This window comes from Saccopteryx leptura, chromosome 1, assembly GCF_036850995.1.
Source record: "Saccopteryx leptura isolate mSacLep1 chromosome 1, mSacLep1_pri_phased_curated, whole genome shotgun sequence".
In the NCBI taxonomy this organism is placed as follows: Eukaryota; Metazoa; Chordata; class Mammalia; order Chiroptera; family Emballonuridae; genus Saccopteryx; species Saccopteryx leptura.
This window is the reverse complement of record NC_089503.1, coordinates 39,609,468-39,627,919: the sequence shown is the minus strand read 5'-3', so window position 1 is coordinate 39,627,919 and position 18,452 is coordinate 39,609,468. Positions and strand designations below refer to the sequence as shown.

At 40.5% G+C, this 18,452-nt stretch overlaps 1 protein-coding gene across 2 annotated transcripts in view; it reads left to right on the top strand.

Annotated features, from left to right (window-relative positions):
* The window catches only part of NELL1 (neural EGFL like 1), an 845,221-nt gene that overhangs the window by 10,284 nt on the left and 816,485 nt on the right, over positions 1–18,452 (top strand). The window lies entirely within an intron of this gene.

Below are 18,452 nucleotides of genomic sequence, written 5' to 3'. Positions count from 1 at the left end.
GGATCTGATTTAACTGGGGTGGAGAGGTGGTAGTGGCCAGAAAAAGGCTACCCTGAAAATGAGCCATGTCAGTCGAGACTTGAAAAATGAATAGAAAGCCCAGTGCAGGAAGGGGTGGGTCTCAGAGCATTTTGGGGAAAGGAAATAGTATGTTAGGCAGAAACAACAGGAAGATGAGCAGCATGGCTGAAGAGTAATGAGTGGCCAGAGAGGTAGGCAGGGACCAGGTTACATTGGACCCTGTAGGCAGAACTGGTGTTTAGCTGATATCCACAGGTTTGGGTGTGCTGATGATTTATGGCCAGTGTCCATTCTGACAGGCGGGAAGCAATGTACTTGTTATTAACTGTTATAAATGTGCCCCCGCTTGTAGACCAACTTAGTGGTTTTCTGCTGTACTCTCAGAGCAGTGGGGGCCTTTGTGGAGGCTGAAGCAGGGGAGTGACCCAATCTGGTGTGGTCGTCAGGCAGCCTGGATACTCCTCTGCAAAAACGCCTGGCTGGGCTTACTTCTCGCTCAGCCTTTAATGAAGATAACAAGTGGATTGTTTTACGGTGACTGAACCAATATTATGGGTTGAGATTTACCTATTTACTATGAGGATAGCTTAAGCCTTGTTAATGATATATATATAGAGCAAATCAATAATTATTCTGTAATGATACATAACAAGACTACAGCTATATTAATTTCCACTTAATCTTACTAAGGAACTGAAGTATGTAAACTGGGCATGGTTAAGAGAATACAGACTGGATTACTTTTCTCTTTGCTTTGGGCAAGATCTGCTCAGTTATTGCTGCCTTGCTGTGGAAATCACTACGAGGCGGAAGTCGTGCCTATCTAGACGCCCACATCTCCAGGGCCATGATTGCGCATGGCACCTAGTAGTGATTAATAAACATTTTGAGTTGAATTACAATTTTTTCTTTCTGTAATCTAGTTAACTACAAAGTGAAGAAAAACATTTCTTCTGTCTGATGTGCCCTATAGAAGGATATTTTGCCTACTATACTCACTCTTCATTCACTCAGTTATTTATTGCACAACTGTGGACTTCCTGGCCTAGAATTGTGCTCTCTGGTTTCTTTGTTCTATAGTTTGGAAACTGCCATTGCAGCATCTACCAGGCTCTACCCACAGGGAGGGGTTCTCAGCTTCTTTGGTGGGAAGAGGAACTTCATTATGGGACTTTGACGGCGGAGGGATTTCTCCTATAAGGACCGTTGTGATTACATTGTACCCACTTGGATAAACCAGGATAACCGCTCCAACTCAAGATATGTAATTGAATCACATTGGCAGAGCCCCTTTTTGTCATGGAAGGAAACTTATTCACAGGTTCTGGCAGTGAGACCATGGGTGTCTTTGGGGATTCATTATTTTGCTTATCACAAAGTCTACCTTCTGGTCCCCCAATATCCATGTCTGTTATAGGCCATCATCTTCAGAAGTCTCAATTCATTATAGCAGCAGGGCGAAACCAGACTGTACCTTCAACACTTTCATTGGAAATGTCCTCAGTCAAATGTCCAAATTCATCCTTTATGAGTTTTGCTTCCCGTAGAAATATGGAACATATTTTGGCTAAGTTTTCTGCCACTATGGAACAAGGATCCCATGTCTTACTGTTTCCAATTCCAATACTATGTTCCCTGTTTCCTTTTTAGCCCTCACAAGTGGTATTATTTCTGATAGCCTGTTCACCATGTTGTGAGTGTTCCCTAAGATAATAAAGGCTTTCCTTTTTAAACTATGCTCTTCATTCTGAGTCCTCACTTATCATCCAGATTTCTACTAACAGTGTGTTCAAGGCAACATAGGCTTTTTCTATCCCAGACCTCAAGCTTTGTCAGTCTCTTATTGCTCCCCAAAGCCACTGCTATAGTCTCAGTTCTTTGTTACAGCTGCACCCCACTTCCAGGGACCAAAGTCTCTATTAGCTTCCTGTTGTTGCTGTAACGAGTGATCACGAATGAGTGGCTTACAACGAAGCATTTTATTATCTTATAGTTCTGGAGGTCAGGAGTTTAGAATGGGCTCTCAGGGCGCACATCCAGGTGCTGGCTAAGTGCATCCCCTCTAGAGCCTTCATGGATAATCAATCAGTTTATGCTTTTTCCAGCTTCCTGGGGCTGCCACGTTCCTGGGCTCCTGGCTGTGGCTGTCCAGCCTCTGCTTCCACGGTCAGAGGTTGTCTTCTCTGGCATGGACTCTTTTGCCTCCTTTTCTTTCCTTAGAAGGACCCTGGTGATTGTATTGGGTCCACTCAGTTAATCCAGGGTAATCTTTCTATCTCAGGATTTACAACTTAATTGCATCAGCAAAGCTTTTCTCCTCTTATGTAAGGTAACATATTTACAGCCTCTTGGGTTTAAGATGTGGACATTTGGCCCTGGCTGGTTGGCTCAGCGGTAGAGTGTCGGCCTGGCGTGCGGGGGATCCGGGTTCGATTCCCGGCCAGGGCACATAGGAGAAGCGCCCATTTGCTTCTCCACCCCACCCCCTCCTTCCTCTCTGTCTCTCTCTTCCCCTTCCGCAGCCAAGGCTCCATTGGAGCAAAGATGGCCTGGGCGCTGGGAATGGCTCCTTGGCTTCTGCCCCAGGCGCTAGAGTGGCTCTGGTAGAGGCAGAGCGACCCCCCCGGAGGGGCAGAGCATCGCCCCCTGGTGGGCAGAGCGTCGCCCCTGGTGGGCGTGCCGGGTGGATCCCGGTGGGGCGCATGCGGGAGTCTGTCTGACTGTCTCTCCCCGTTTCCAGCTTCAGAAAAATACAAAAAAAAAAAAAGATGTGGACATTTTCCTATTGGGGGATAATGGTGTGTCCCACTGGATGGCTACCCACTGCAGGGCAGGAATGGGAACACTGTGATGTTTCCGGTGCATGCCAAGTAAGTCTTGCTTTGCTGCGCAGCACTGACCAATAGAAGTATCTGAGTTGTACCTGTAATTTTAATTTTTGTAGTAACCACGTTAAGTAAGTAAAATGAAACAGGTGAAATTAAATTAAGTATGCATTTTATTTAACTCCATATATGAAAAAATGGTCATTCCAACATCTGGTCATAAAAAATTAATAGGTATTTTACAGTTTTTAACAAACTCTTTAACACCTAGTTTATATTTTATACTTAAAATATCAATATATGTTAATTTGAAAGCAAAATTTTTATCTAAAATAATTGAATTGTATTTTGATTTCATAATTTAAACTTGAAAAAGTAGATTTGCTAGGTTATTCCATACATGCTTAATAATCAGATTTTAAAGATTGAACAGCATTATTGAGATATATTGACTTGTACTGTGCATATTTGAAGTGTTTGATTTGATAATTTTGATATATAAATACACCCATGAAGCTGCCACCACAGTCGATATTATGAACAAATTTATCACTCCAAAGACTTTCTCTTTTTTTCTTTAATAATCTCTCCCTTTTGCACCTCTCCGCCATTATTCCCTGGCAACTAGTAATGTGCTCTGTCACTCTAGAGTAGCTTGCATTCTCTAGAATATTATATAAACAAAATCATATGATATGTACCTTTTTTTGGACCTGATTTCTTTTACCAATCTTAGTTATTTTGAGATCTATGCATGTTGTAGCATATACATTGCTTTTCTTATAGGCAATAGTTGGGTCTTGCCTTTAGTTTTCTTTTCTCTTTCCTTCCTTCCTTCCTTCCTTCCTTCCTTCCTTCCTTCCTTCCTTCCTTCCTTCCTTCCTTCCTTCCCTCCCTCCCTCTCTCTCTCTCTCTCTCTCTTTCTCTCTCTCTCTCTTTCTTTCTTTCTTTCACCAATATGACAATCTCTGTATTTTCATCAAGATATTTAGACCATTTACACTTAATGTGATTATAGACATGATTATATTTAAATATATATTTTTGCTATTTTTTTCTACCTGTTCTATTTTTTGCTCCATTTTTCTACTTTCTGGCTTCTTTTGGATAATTGAAGTTTTTTTTTTGTCATGATTCCATTTTATTTCCTTTGTTAGCTTATTACCTATAACCTTTTGTTTCATTATTTTAGTGGTTGCTTTAGGACTTACAATATATACCTTTATCACTATCTACCTTCAAGTGATAGTATACAACTTTATGTATATTATAAGCACATTTCAATAATTTAGTTCTTTCCTCCTAATCATTGTTCTAGTGTTATCATACATTTTATTTTTACTTATGTTATAAACCCCATACTACATACATTGTTATTTTTATCTAATAAGTCAATTATAATTTGAACAGCTATAGCTAATAAGAAAATCAATCACATAATTTACTCACGTAGTTACCATTTTCTGTCTTCTTCCGTCCCTTATGTGGATTCACATTTTCGTCTGGTATTATTTGTAACCTTCCTGCAGGAGTTCCTTTAACATGTCTTAGAGTGCAACTCTGCTGGTGATGAGTTCTTTCACATTTTGTATGTCTAAAAAAAGTGGGTGTTTTTTCCATTTTTTTGAAAGGTATTTTTGCTGGGTATAGAATACTGTGTTGGCAGTTTTTTCCCCAGTACTTTAAAGAGGTTGATCTAGTATCTTCTCACTTGCATTGTTTCTGAAGAGAAATTTGTTGTCATCCCATCTTTGTTCTCTGTAGGTAATGCAACTTACCCCCTACTTTTACAACTTTCTCTTTATTACTGACTTTGAGCAATTTGATTATAATGTACCTTGGTGTGATTTTCTTCATATTTCTTGTGTGTGGGATCTATTGAGCTTCATCAGATTTACCAAACAAATTAGACATTATATCTTCAAATATTTTTTCTGTTCCTAGCCCTCTTCTTTAGATACTTCAATTACATATATCTGAGGCTGCTTATAGTTAGGTTGCTTCTATAGTTCAATAATACTTGTTTCACTTCAAAAATTATTACTCTCTTTTCTGTGTATCATTTTTGATAGCTTCTATTGCTATGTCTTCAAGATTACTCAACTTCTGTATTATGTGCTGTTGATATCACTCAGTGATTTTTAAAAATCTCATACATTATTGTTTTTTCTCTGTAAATTCAATTTTGACACTTAAAGAAATTTCCATGTCTCCTTGTAACTCTTTGAATAGATGTAATAGTTAAAGTAACTTTTAATGTCCTTAGAGAAAATTCTAATATTTGTTTCAGTGCTGGGTCAATTCTGATTAATTTTCTCCCCATACTGCTTTATTTATTTTTTCATGCTTGATAATTTTTTATTGAATATCAGACATTGTGAATTTTACCTTGTTTGGTGCTGAATACTTTTGTATTCTTTTAAATACTATTGGGTTTTGTTTTAGCACATAGTTAAGTTACTGGGAAACAATTTGATCTTGTTGGGTCCTACTTTTAAGATTTCTTAGATGACCCCAGAGCAGTGCTTGTGCTAATAGCTAGACTAGAGCCATTTGATTTTCATCCTTCTGTACTCTTCCCAATCCTCACGGATCATGAGATTTTCTAGTTTAACTGGTAGGAATAGGTACTATTCTCAGTCTTGAATATGTATGTTTGACACTGTTAAATTTGGGTGTTGGTTCTTTGTTCTCACATGCATACACTGGTCAGTACTCCACTGAGTACTGATTGTGGGAGAGATCCATATTTTTTTCTCTGTACTGTTATGTCCTCTGTGAAATCTTGGTACCTTGGTGTCCCCAGATTTGGTACCTTGGTATCTCAGATTCCTCACCTTGACTCAGGGGGACTGCTAGGCTCTGCCTGAGTTCCTTCTCCCTATGCCACAGCCTGAGAACTCTATCAGAGCAGTAAGCTTGTGTAATTGTAAGGCTCATCTCTTTATATTCCATCTCTCAGAGATTACTCTCCTTCATTGACTGATATTCAGTGTCTTGAAATCTGCTGTTTCATTGAATATTCATTTTAAATTTAAATTCAAATTAATTCAAATTTAAATTTATTTCTTCAGCCATGCTAGTCATATTTCAAGTGCTCAATTGACATATGTGGCTAGGGATTACCATATTAGACAATGCAGGTCTACAGAGGCTCATAGATTTTACTGTTTTACCACTGCTCAGTTAATATGGGCAGGCCACAGAATCCTATCTTTCAATGTTAATACATGATAACTACCAGCAAGATACTTAAGCTTTTTACCTCCATTTACTCACTGATGTAATGAGGAAGTAATAGTGCCTACTATATATGGTTATAGTGAGGGTGAAATAAAATTAATACATATAAAGTACTACAACAGTACTAACCCCAACCCTAACTCATTGAATGTGAGTCCATACATTTTTTTAAGTAATAGGGTATAGCTTTGGCCTTATTCTTCAATGTGTATCAATTGTCTTGTGTGTTAGCAATGTCAGATTTTAACCTGCAGAGATAGATTGGAATTGTGGGAAAAGCAGAAGATTAGAGTGTTCAGAAGTTTAGGGCTCAGGCATTTACATGTATTGATTTATTTCATCCTCACTATAACTATGTAAAATAAGTACTGTTATTGCTCCCTTTTATCGATGGGTAAATGAAAATACCTTGAGGGAGTACTTAGGGTTGCCTATGGATATATCTCAGTGTCTTCACACATCAGCTTTTTCATCCGGAAATGAGAAACACATATAGACTGATTACAAAAATTAAATGACAATGAATAAGAAAGCACTTTGAAAAGTGTAAAGTGTAAAAAATGAAGTTATTAGCCTGTCCTGTGGTGGCATAGTGGATGGAACGTCATCCTGGAATGCTGATGTCGCTAGTTCAAATCCCTGGGCTTGCCTGGTCAAGGCTCATATGAGAAGCAACTGTGAGGTGATGCTTCCTACTCCTCCCTACCTTCTCTCTCCCTCTCTCCTTGCTAAAAAAAAGTCAATAAATAAAATCTTAAAAAAATAAATTTATTAATATTTTCTTCATTTATTTATTTCATTTATTTTTACTTCTTATATTTCACCATCCTAAGTCTAGCTCTGAGTTGATAAATATTAAAGGAATGAAAAACTTTTATTTCAATGGTAGCATATTAATAATATTGATAAATTTAAGTAGAAAGTTTCTTTAACTGGCAACACTCCTATAATTCCAACTCTGAAGTCTGATAGAATTTATTTTGGGGCTAGCCAGCTTTTGAAGGTTGTTTTTGTTATTGCCGTCCTTGTTCACAAAATTAAGTAAGACTTTTATTCTGTTTTTGCCTCAAGTAAATTATGTCTTATAAAGGATTGGGGGTGGGAGCAAGGAGAATGAATGGCTGTGTTTAAGACTGGCATCCATCTTGTCTAAGCTAAAAAAACCCCAAATACCAGCATTAGGGGTTTCAAAATTATTTTAGAATACTTCTGCTTTGCCTTGACTGGGACTCAGAAGATCTGAGGGTTTGGAACCGTAATTTTCCTGGCTGACAATGCCTTCCTGTTAAGTAGTTGGGAGGCTGTGTCTGTCCATTAGTGTTCCATTTATAAAAATGAATTAGAATATGCATGAGTGCAAATTCTTTGTGTTGCTTTCTCTTTTTCTTTTTTTCTTCCAGGAAAGTGCTACCTTTCAGGAGTTCTATTTTAAGAGTTTCTAAAGAAAATAAATAGATAGTATCTTTCAAGTGACTTGTTATATGTGACAAGCTAGAACAGAGGCTAATGTGGGACTACTTCCAGGAAAAGATCGAGACTTAGCACCTGTTTGCACTCTAGGCTTTTATGCTACGTCTTATGGAAGACACAGGTGGATGAGGCAAAGATTTTGATCTCAGTGAGGTTCCAACCTAGGAGGGCAGATGCTACATGCCCTCGGACACTCTAATGTGGAGGAGAATAGAATTGGCTTGCAGAGGGCTATGGCTAAAGTTCATAGTAGGTTGAAGAGAGAAATTTCTTCTCACTGGATAACGTGGGGAAGGTTCTTTGGGGATGGGTAGGTACCTGAACCTGGCCTTGAAAGATGAACAGGAATTAAATATGTGGTTTCTGTTACATGAGGGCATTGCCCATGTGTAATCATTTTCACAAAATGGTGCTTGAAGCTTGAACTATAGCTCTTTAATGCTTAGAAAATTTGAGTAATATGGAGCTACCCAAAGGGCTTGTGTAATGCTGATCTTCCAGATTTCTTGCCACCCACTATTGCCCAAGTCTGAATTGTTTTTTCTGTTGATTGGATGTGCTTCATCGCTAATTACCTCTGGGAGCATTTATGAGTCAACCTCACTTTGAGTCGAGTGATTTAGTATAACTTTGCATTTAATCAATTAGTAGAGTGATTCAATTCATATACCAGCATCTCCCAAATATAAGTATTTTTGCTTTTGCCAAAATAAAACTCAAGCAAGCTGCCAGAACGGAGTGCTTTCAAGTCCCTCCCTGGGGCAAATTAACACCTGTGCTGGCATATTTTGAAAAATCATTACATGGTTATGTGACTAAGTATATCATAGAGCAAATAAACTCTGTACTTATTTCCCAAATTTGATCACTTCTGAACTCTGCACGAAATCTGTTTTCTCAGTTCTTCTCCTTCTCCCATCAAATATATAGTACAGTAAGGAAAGCAGAGGTGGGGAGAGACAGCAAAGACTGAAAAGGTAAGAATTCTTCCAGAAACTACTAGGTGTATGAGCCAGTTCCATCTAGCAAACTGATCTTGGGTCACTTTACCTCTTGGAATTTGTTTCCTCTTCAGACATTAAGCAATAAAGTAATGTCCATGGTACAAGATTTTTTTTTTTTTTTTTTTTTTTGAGAGAGAGACAAGAAGGGAGAGAGAGCATGAGAAGCATCAACTGGTAGTTGCTTTCACTTTAGTTGTGCATTGATTTCTTCTCCTATGTACCTTGACTGGGGCCAAGCCAATGTCCCTTGCTCAAGCCAGCGACCTTGGCCTTTTCATGCTAGCAACCTTTAGGCTCAAGCTGGTGAGCTTTGGGATTGTGTGGACGATCCCCCCACTCAAGCCTTCAACTCCATGTTGACAAGCTCATGCTCAGAGCCAGCGACTTCGGGGCTCTGAACTGGCAACCTCAGCATTCCGTGTCATTGCTTTATCCACTGTGCCACTATTGGTCAGACATGATACAAGATATTTTTTAATTATTTATTTCTTTATTTATTCATTTTAGAGGAGAGAGAGAGAGAGAGAGAGAGGGAGGGAGAGAGAGAGAAAAGTGGGGGAGGAGCAGAAAGCATCAACTCCCATATGTGCCTTGACCGGGCAAGCCCAGGGTTCCGAACCGGCGACCTCAGCATTCCAGATCGACGCTTTTATCCACTGTGCCACCACAGGTCAGGCGATACAAGATATTTTTAAGGGTTAACTTATATACTATAAATTTATTATAAGCAATAGAAATTTAAATGTTAATATTATTATTAAGAGTATTCAGAAAGGATACTTTTATTTATCTATTCATTTTAGAGAGGAGAGAGAGAGAGAGAGAAAGGCGGAGGAGCAGGAAGCATCAACTCCCATATGTGCCTTGACCAGGCAGGTCTAGGGTTTTGAACCAGCGACCTCAGAATTTCCAGGTTGATGCTTTATCCACTGCGCCACCACAGGTCAGGCCAGAAAGCATTCAATTTTCTTCAAAATAAATATTGAGTGGGTAACTACTAAGTGCTAGGTACTTTTTCAAGCATCAGTAGTATAGAGGTAAGCAAATCAGATGAAGTCTGGCTCTTAAGGGGAAACAGACATTAAGCAAATAAATAAGTGTGAAGTTAGTTTACATAACTCTAAACAATTTATGTATATAAATTCAGGAAAATATTTCTCTCTCTCTCTCTCTCTCTCTCTCTCTTTTTAAGGAGTATATACTTGCAATTACCAATTGCACTTAATTCCTAATCAGAATAGATAACTGTTGTCTGAACTGGATTTTTTTTTAAATGGACTATCTCAACTCCTAAAATTTGCCTTTTAATTTTTCCACTGACACTCCTATATATGTACCATTTTCATATCCATTATGCAGATGAGGAAATTAGAGACCCACGAGTTTCAGTAATTCCCATTGTCTGTAGTGGCAGACACAGGATTTGAACTCACGCACCTCTACTGGCAGAGCCTGTCTTTGCTCCCTCCACCTCCTGGATGTTTCTCGCTAATTCAGGAGAGTGGGAATGAATAAATACATGTAATGTGATAAAGATGTAGCTTCTCTTAAGAGAAACCAAAGGACATCTGGCAAAATATCTTTTGGCAGGTATTTTAAATCAACCAGGACAGATGGTGTCTTGTCAGCTGGTGAATTCCATTTAATAGAATTTTATGACTCTGTCACTTGGAGGGGCCTGTTGAATACCTGTGGATGAATACCTGGTAATCTGTTTGGCTGCCTAAAGGGAGCATGCCAGGAAATCAGAATTAACACATGGGGCTACACTTGAGAATATATCTATTGGAAATGGAGTCTGTGTGGCCATTTGACCAGGGTTTTCCTCAGAGAGCATTGTGGATGAATTACAGCTACATTGACTGCAGTGCTCTTTGATGAATGCTGTGATTCTTAATTGGGATTTATTTTAACATATTGGGAGTGAATTCTTTTCTGTGGGAACACATCTCCAAAATTATAATGTAAATAAGTGGAATAATATGATTTGATATGCAAATATTTTATTTAAATACAACTTTTCATGGATGCAGCCAGTGCATGAAGTGGAGCCAAGATGTTAGGGATGAGCTAGGCTGGCTCAGTCCTGGTGCTTCCAGTCTGTTAACAAACCAGGCACACAAACCGCCTGCCAGCGTGGGGTTGCGGAGCAGGCACGGAGCCACGTGCCTGGGGACGCAGGCTCTTGCTTGGCTCTTTCACTGCTGATTTCAGGCTATATTACCTCTCTGGGCCTCAGGTCTTTAAAGTCATAGAATATTTCAGCTCGACAAGAAATTACTTTGCACGACAAAAGGCAGATACAGACGAGCACAGAGGATTATAGAAGCAACGATGCTGTAGCTGTTCCCTAGAATCAACTGAGGTTGACATTTTGTCATATTTGCTTAGAACCTTAAAACAAATTGCAGAATAAGTTGGGGTCCCTGTGTTCATCCTCCCCAACAGTTCCTTTCCTCTCTCAGCCTCCCTGTAGGCCATCACTAACATAGTCCATGAATATCAGTTCATGGGAATGTGTGTACACATATATGTCACCACATGCACTATATGTACATGTGTGCATATAGAAGATATACGAGAGAGAGAGAGGGCGTATGTGTAGTGGCTAAACGTGTAGCCTTTGGGGCCGGACTGCCTAGAGTCAGATTCTAGCTCGACTCTTATGAGCTGTGTAATCTTGGTCAGGTCTCCTATTTTTCTTTTTTCTTTTTTTATATATATGTATATTTATTAAATCAACGAGCTTTTTTTTTTTTAATTTTTATTTTATTTATTCATTTTAGAGAGGAGAGAGAAGGGGAGAGAGAGTGAGAGAGAGAGACAGAGAGAGAGGAGAGAGATAGGGGGGAGGAGGTGGAAGCATCAACTCCCATATGTGCCTTGACCAGGCAAGCCCAGGGTTTCGAACTGGCGACCTCAGCATTTCCAGGTCGATGCTTTATCCACTGCGCCACCACAGGTCAGGCTCCTATTTTTCCTATGTGTGATTATCTCCATAATCTGCCTCATAGGATTGTTCTCTGGGTTAAGTGAGTTAATTCATATAAAATATTCCCAGTGTATTGTTGGAATACAGTCAACATTCAGTGCATGTTAGCTGTGGCTTTGTGTAGTTTAGAAAAAATATAAATGGCAGCATACAGTATGGATCTTTCTAAACCTTAGCATTTCACTCACCATTATTCTTCTGAGGACATATGGATCTAGTTCATTAGTTTGCACTGCTGCGTAACACCACACTGTGTTCATCCATTTGCCTATTGATGGAAACTTGGCTTGGTTCAGATATATGACATTATTTTCTCTTCAAATACCTGGTCATTTGTCTGTATCCCTAGCCATGTTTGCTAGCTGAACATGGTGCTTGCAGTCTGATCTGATCTGGACGCAGCACAGCATCTCTTCCTTGTTCAAGTTCACGTTTCTGTTACTGCAGCCCCATCACAGAATTAATTCGTAATAAACTTATGGTGGACCAAGATTCTGCAGATGTTTGTTTGTATGTTGTTTTTACTTATTACTGCTGAGCTCTGAGGTCTCCCTTTCTTATCTTTGCTGCTGTTTTTTTTTAACCCACATTTATGTCCTTATGTTCATTACCATTAGATTTCATTACTATCTATAAAGGGAGAGGGTTGAATTAAACCACCAAGGTCACTTGCAGGTCTTAAAAATGGAATTGGTTATTTCTGAATGGTACTGTCCAGTAGAACATTCTGTGATCATGGAAATGCTCTTATCGACTCTGTCCAGTACTGTAGCCACCAGCTACATGTAACTGTTGAGCACTTGAGAAACTGAATTCTAAATTTTATTTAATTTTAAGTATTATCATTTTTTCCCCTTTTTTTCCAAGTGAAAAGAGTGGAGATAGAGAGACAGACTCCCGCATGCACCCTGACCAGAATCCACCTAGCATCCCTCATCTGGGGCTGATGCTCGCAACTAAGCTACTTTTAGTGCCTGAGGTGGAGGCTCCACGGAGCCATACTCAGCACCCAGGGCTGATGCACTCGAGCCAGTTGAGCCATGGCTGTGAGAGGAGAAGAGAGAGATAGAGAAGGGGGAGGGTGAAGGGGTAGAGATGTAGACAGTTGCTTCCCCTGTGTACCCAGACTGGGAATTGAACCCAGGACATCTGCATGCCAAGCCTACACTCTACCACTGAGATAACTGGCCATGGAAATTTTAAGTATTTTAAATTTAAATTTAAGTAGCTGCATGTGACTGATGGCCACTCTATTAGACAATGCAGTTCTAGAGAAAAACTTATTGTAATTTTAAAAGATGAAGTTGTAAGGATAACATAGAAATAAGCAAACAATGAGATAGAATGACCAATTCAGGGTCAAGATTCATTTATCAGTGTTCTTTTATTTATTTGACTTTTTAAAAAATTTTTTTCTCCCTGGAGAATCATCTATGTTCTAGGCACAATATTTGGTGCTAGAGACAGAGCTGTGAAGGTGGCAGTCATGGTCCCTGCTCTCAAGGGACTTCCTACCTAGTGTAGTGGTCCTGGCCCTGGTTTCATATCAGAATCACTTAGGAAACTTTAAAACATTGTGATTGTTGAGGACCCACCTTTAAGAGATTGGGACTAATTTCATCTATTGTGGGGCCCACATTAGACTTTGGTAGTCCTGTAAATAACTCCACTGATGACTCTAATTGGTAGTCAGGGTTAACAATCTGGTCTAGGGGACAGTTAGTATCCTTTTTGATAAATATCTGAAAGAGTCCTGGTTAAAGTTCCACTTTGGTGGGGAGGTTTCCTGCCTATTCTAAAGTCCTCTACTCTGTGTCCTGATGTGACCCGGTCCTCTCTCCCCAAGTAGAGAAACATGGTGGTCCATGAAATCAATTATGTAGTCTTGTGTGATATGTAATAGTGTCAAACCTGCAAGCATATCAAGATAAGCTATGAACTTTATTTCCTGGAAACAGGTTTTATGAGTTTTGAAATTGGGTTCCTCTGCCCCATGGATAGCCTTGGTGTACCAGATTCTAGAACCTGAGACTCTGGAACTCAGCCCCACTGGTATGAGAAGAATGATGAGTCAGATGTTTATGAGGTCGAAGGAGTATTGGCTTGGACCCTTTGAGGAGAAGGAAATGTCTGGTTGTGTCACTCAGCGTGGCTGGATTTCCCTGTGGTTAAGAACGACAAGAGCTGGCTGCTCTCTACCTGTTCATCACGGCACACCTGGGGCTCATGCAACAGGCTGACAGAGCATCCTTCATGTGAACAAACGTATTTTCTGCATCTAATAATACAGTTTCCTTCTGCACGGCCATAAGCCAATGCTGGCTGTTATGACAGGGGGAAACAAGAGCACAGCAAGCACAAGCTGGCCTGGAAAGTGTCTACATGTCACCTTTGTCCAAAGCAACTTCCATGACCAAGTAAGGAAGTGGCTTTCCCCAGGGAAAGGCAGCAAATATTTGCAAGTGTTAATACCGTTTATTATAGCCCTCCTTTCTCATCACAAATATATTGTTCAGTGTCCTCTCAGCTCATGGAATGTATTCACACCACTGCCTCTGTCTCTGGAGACCATAGAAAAATCATGTCCAATCATGGCCGTAGACTGAAAGGCCAGAATCGGGGGCTGGGTCTTTACGTCAGAGATTCTTTGGTCCCCTCTTCTTTCAGATACCCATGAACTAAAAAGGCAAATTATCTGCTTCTCTTATACCCAACATAAAATATTATGTGGGGCTAGAATAACAGAAATATTGTTGGAAAGGGGAAGGATGGAAGCTACACAATTATAACAATTGGAGATTTCATGGGGAGCTGTTCCAAGAGTCCTTGGGATTGGATGTGTTCATTTGTTCCCTGGATGTAGATTTCCTGTCTGTTGTTTCCATGGCTCCTGGTTTCACTTTCTCAGGAGTCCCTTCTCTTCTATTATCTTCTTTGGGTGCTGAGAAGCTCTGTGAACCCACTACTTCCCCAGAAAAGGTGGATGGCCCAAGTGTTGTTCTGTTTTCTGAACAGTTGCAGTCTCTCTTATCTAAGATAGTGTTGTTCTTTGCCTATAAAACAAGGATAATGCTAAGTCATTTTCTCATCGATTTAATTCCAATTCCAGTAAGCCTAATGCACCAAGAGCCACCCTACAGTTAATTTTGATTGCCTGGAACCTATCAGGTTTTCATGGACGAGCCAGAGACTGAGCTATTTTTTTCTGAGAGGACACACTGGCATGGCTTTAATTTGTTGAAATGTTTTTACAAGGGGTAGAGTGTCCAAACCCTTCATTTGGTCCTTGCCTCAAGGCTGAGTTTTGACTGGCCTGCTCAAAGTATTTCTCAATTTTCTTTTTTATTGTTTGGAGATAGGAAAACGTTATCTCTTTCAACCCTACAAGTTCTAGAATTTCTAGGCTCTATTCCCTTTTATTTTCATCTACAAGGTGGGCAGTTCTTTTTTTTTTTCCTTGTATTAGTTTGCTTGAGCTGCTATAACAAACTAACACAGACTGAGGGACTAAGCCAACAGAAATGTATTGTCTCACAGGTCTGGAGGCCAGAAGTGTAAAATCGAGGTATTGGCAGGGTTCTTTCATTCTGAGGACTTTGGAAGAATAATCTGTCCCATGCCCCTTGCCTTGATTTGTCTTTTTATATTATTTTCTCTTTACCTGCATTTCTGTCTAAATTTTCTGTCTTTAAGGACTCTAGTCATATTGGATTAAGGTTCACCCTAAAGACCTTATATTAACTTGTTAGCTTTGTAAAGATCTTTAACTTAAATATGGCCCCATGTTGAGGTACTAGAGGTTAGTACTTTAACATATGAATTTTGGGGGAATGCAAGTCAGCGAGTAAGACATCAGGACATGTGTAACTGTCTTTAAAGCTTATCAGGTCCATTTTTCTCTTCCAGTTTATTTCAGATGACAGCTTTACCAAGTATTTCATCACTGTATAATGTGAACACACATATTTTCTGCATCTGATAATACAGTTTTCTTCTGTACTGCCGTAAGCCAATGCCAGATATTTTTAGTTTCTTTGTTGTTGTTGTATCACTATGGTAGCCCCCCAATTCTTGTAGCAATTTATATATTGACAAGAAGGCTAGGTGTTGTGGCAATAAACAATCATCAGATCTTAGTGATTCAGAGCTGTTGCCAGTCCCCTAGAAATCATAGACCCATCTTCATACAGCATCAGGTGGTTAACTCTTGCGCGGACCAGCATGAAATTTCTGGTGGACCAGCACTGGTCCGTGGATTGGCGGTTGAAAACCACTGATTCACTACATCTAGAGTTTATTTCTTGCTCATGCCACTTGTCCATATCATGGACTGGCTACCTCACTCCTTCACATTTCTCTCTCTCTAGACGCAGCACAATCTTTATCAGTAGGTGGCTATTGTTGTGACAAAGGAAAAAGGAAGATGAAACATCCACCGACTCTTAAAGCTACTGATCAGAGTGATATGTGTCACTTTTGCTCAAGTTTCATTGGCCAAAGGAAGTCATGTAGCCATGCTTTAAGTTAAAGGAAATGGAGACCACCATTCTCCTTCAGTTGAGGGGAGGCAGGAAAAATCTGGGAGCATGGTTACAGCTCAGGTAACAGAATTTGAATATTTTTAGAAAAGTTCAGAGAGATAGTGGACAGAATTTGACACCTTGGAACTGGGCAGGTAGGAAGACTAAAACAGGGGGTGAGGAGAAGGACTTTGGCCTTTACGCTGAGATCTAACTGGAGTTAGCACCAGAAGATTCTCTTTTAGCAGAGACTTAACAGGTTAATATGTCAGGGTTAAAAGAATCTGTGGAGAAAGCACAATAAGCTTTGTATTCCAGAACTTCAGATTGCAGCTTTGCCACTTAGCAGCTGTGTAACTTTTGTCAAGTTACTTGACCTCTCTGAGTCTATTTCTCATCTGTCAAAGGAGATAGCAGAGATCCATCCATCCATCCACTTACCTTACAGGAATGTCTTTTTTTTTTTTTTTTACAGAGACAGAGAGAGGGATAGATAGGGACAGACAGACAGGAACGGAGAGAGATGAGAAGCATCAATCATCAGTTTTACATTGCAACACCTTAGTTGTTCATTGATTGCTTTCTCATATGTGCTTTGACTGGGCCTTCAGCAGACCAAGTAACCCCTTGCTCAAGCCAGTGACCTTGGATCCAAGCTGGTGAGCTTTTTGCTCAAACCAGATGAGCCCACGCTCAAACTGGTGACCTTGGGGTCTCGAACCTGGGTCCTCTGCATCCCAGTCTGATGCTCTATCCACTGTGCCACTGCCTGGTCAGGCACAGGAATGTCTTAAGTACTTTATTTCCCCCATGTGGTAACTGTAACCTTGTACAAGTTACTTAACTTATATATGCTTCACTTTCCTCATTTGTTGTAAAATGGAGATAATAGTATACATTTTGTAGGGTTGTTAAAAGGATATCATGATGTAATACACTTAAGCCATTGCCTGGCTTGTAGAAAATGCTCAATAAAAGATAATTGTTTTTATTGTAGTTGTAGTTAGCCTAGGTGATACACAGTCTCAGACAAACAGTGAGCACGCAGTAAATACGAGATAATTGGGTTCTGTGCTCACAATTTAGCGGGAGTACAAGTCTAAGAAGCCAGAGTCAGGGAATGGGGACTGAAGCAGAGAAGGAGGGAGAAAACCTGAGAGAATTCATTACTAACCAGGGCAGTTTCCTGGTAAGGAGGCTGCTCAGTCTCTTGGGAAAAGTTTATAGAGGTCATATGTAGTCACCACATCCTCAAACAGCCCATGCAGTTAGGGGGAGGAGAGAAGAATTTATCTGTTGACTCTCGACTCCCATGGATCCAAATTCCCTTTGTGCAGCATCTGTTCCCCGACTGCTGGGTTGCGTGTGCATGGGGGCCATGTGTGTCCTGTGATAGCCCCTGTCTCAGTGGCATCAGGGAGGCCTCAGAGCATGAGATGACAGTGGGTGGAGTGACAGGAAGTGAAGGACTTTTAGAGAATGCAAGTGGGCTACTTGAGTAGCTGGGCGTAGTCTGTACGGGGTCTTTGTGGTGGTGGCAGCTGCTGCAGCCAGCCGGCTGTATCACATGGGAATCTGTAAGCGACCACCCAGGACCCTCTCTGGCCTGACACTTAAAGTGTGTGAAGCTTGGGTGTCTTACAAACCTAATCACCTTTTTAGCCTCATTTTCTCCTTTAAAGGCAATGAAAGTGTTGCCCAGGGTGAAAATGATTTATTCAGGATTAAGCAGCTTGTTAGTTGCAGAATAAAATTTAATATCCACATCTTATGAAGTGTTAGTTTTGAGGTATCTTGATCTTCAGATCTCCAGTTAAGTTTCAGCTCCTGTTCATCCATTCGTCTGTTCATCTGTCTATCAGTCCACCCACCCACCTACCTACCTGTCTACCCACCCACCTATCCATCCATCCATCCATCCATCCATCCGTCCGTCCGTCCGTCCGTCCGTCCATCCATCTACCCACCCACCCACACACTCACCCATCAATCTGTGTGTGACATTTACTGAAGGCCTCCCTCATACCTGGTGCTTTGCTGTGCTGGGAACTTCTCACAAAAGAGTGGGGCATCAGGAAAGGAGAACTGTGAGTTGCCTTTTCTTCGGACTTTATGCCTCTCCTGCTGTGGTGGTTGGGACTGCAAGCTGTCTGCGGAGCTGAGTCAACAGGGAGGAAGTTGGACACGCTCAGGATGCTTGATAGATGGAATGGCTGAGGTTGTCCAGGCCCAGGGAAAAGGAGAGCAGCTGTTCCATCCCTGGCTTGAGCTCTGGTGTATTGGCAGCAGGCGTCAAATACAGGCAGAAGAGGGACTTCCAGTGAGGACACTTGGCTCCTCTGAATCCCATAGGATTTTAGACACAGCCTTCTCATGG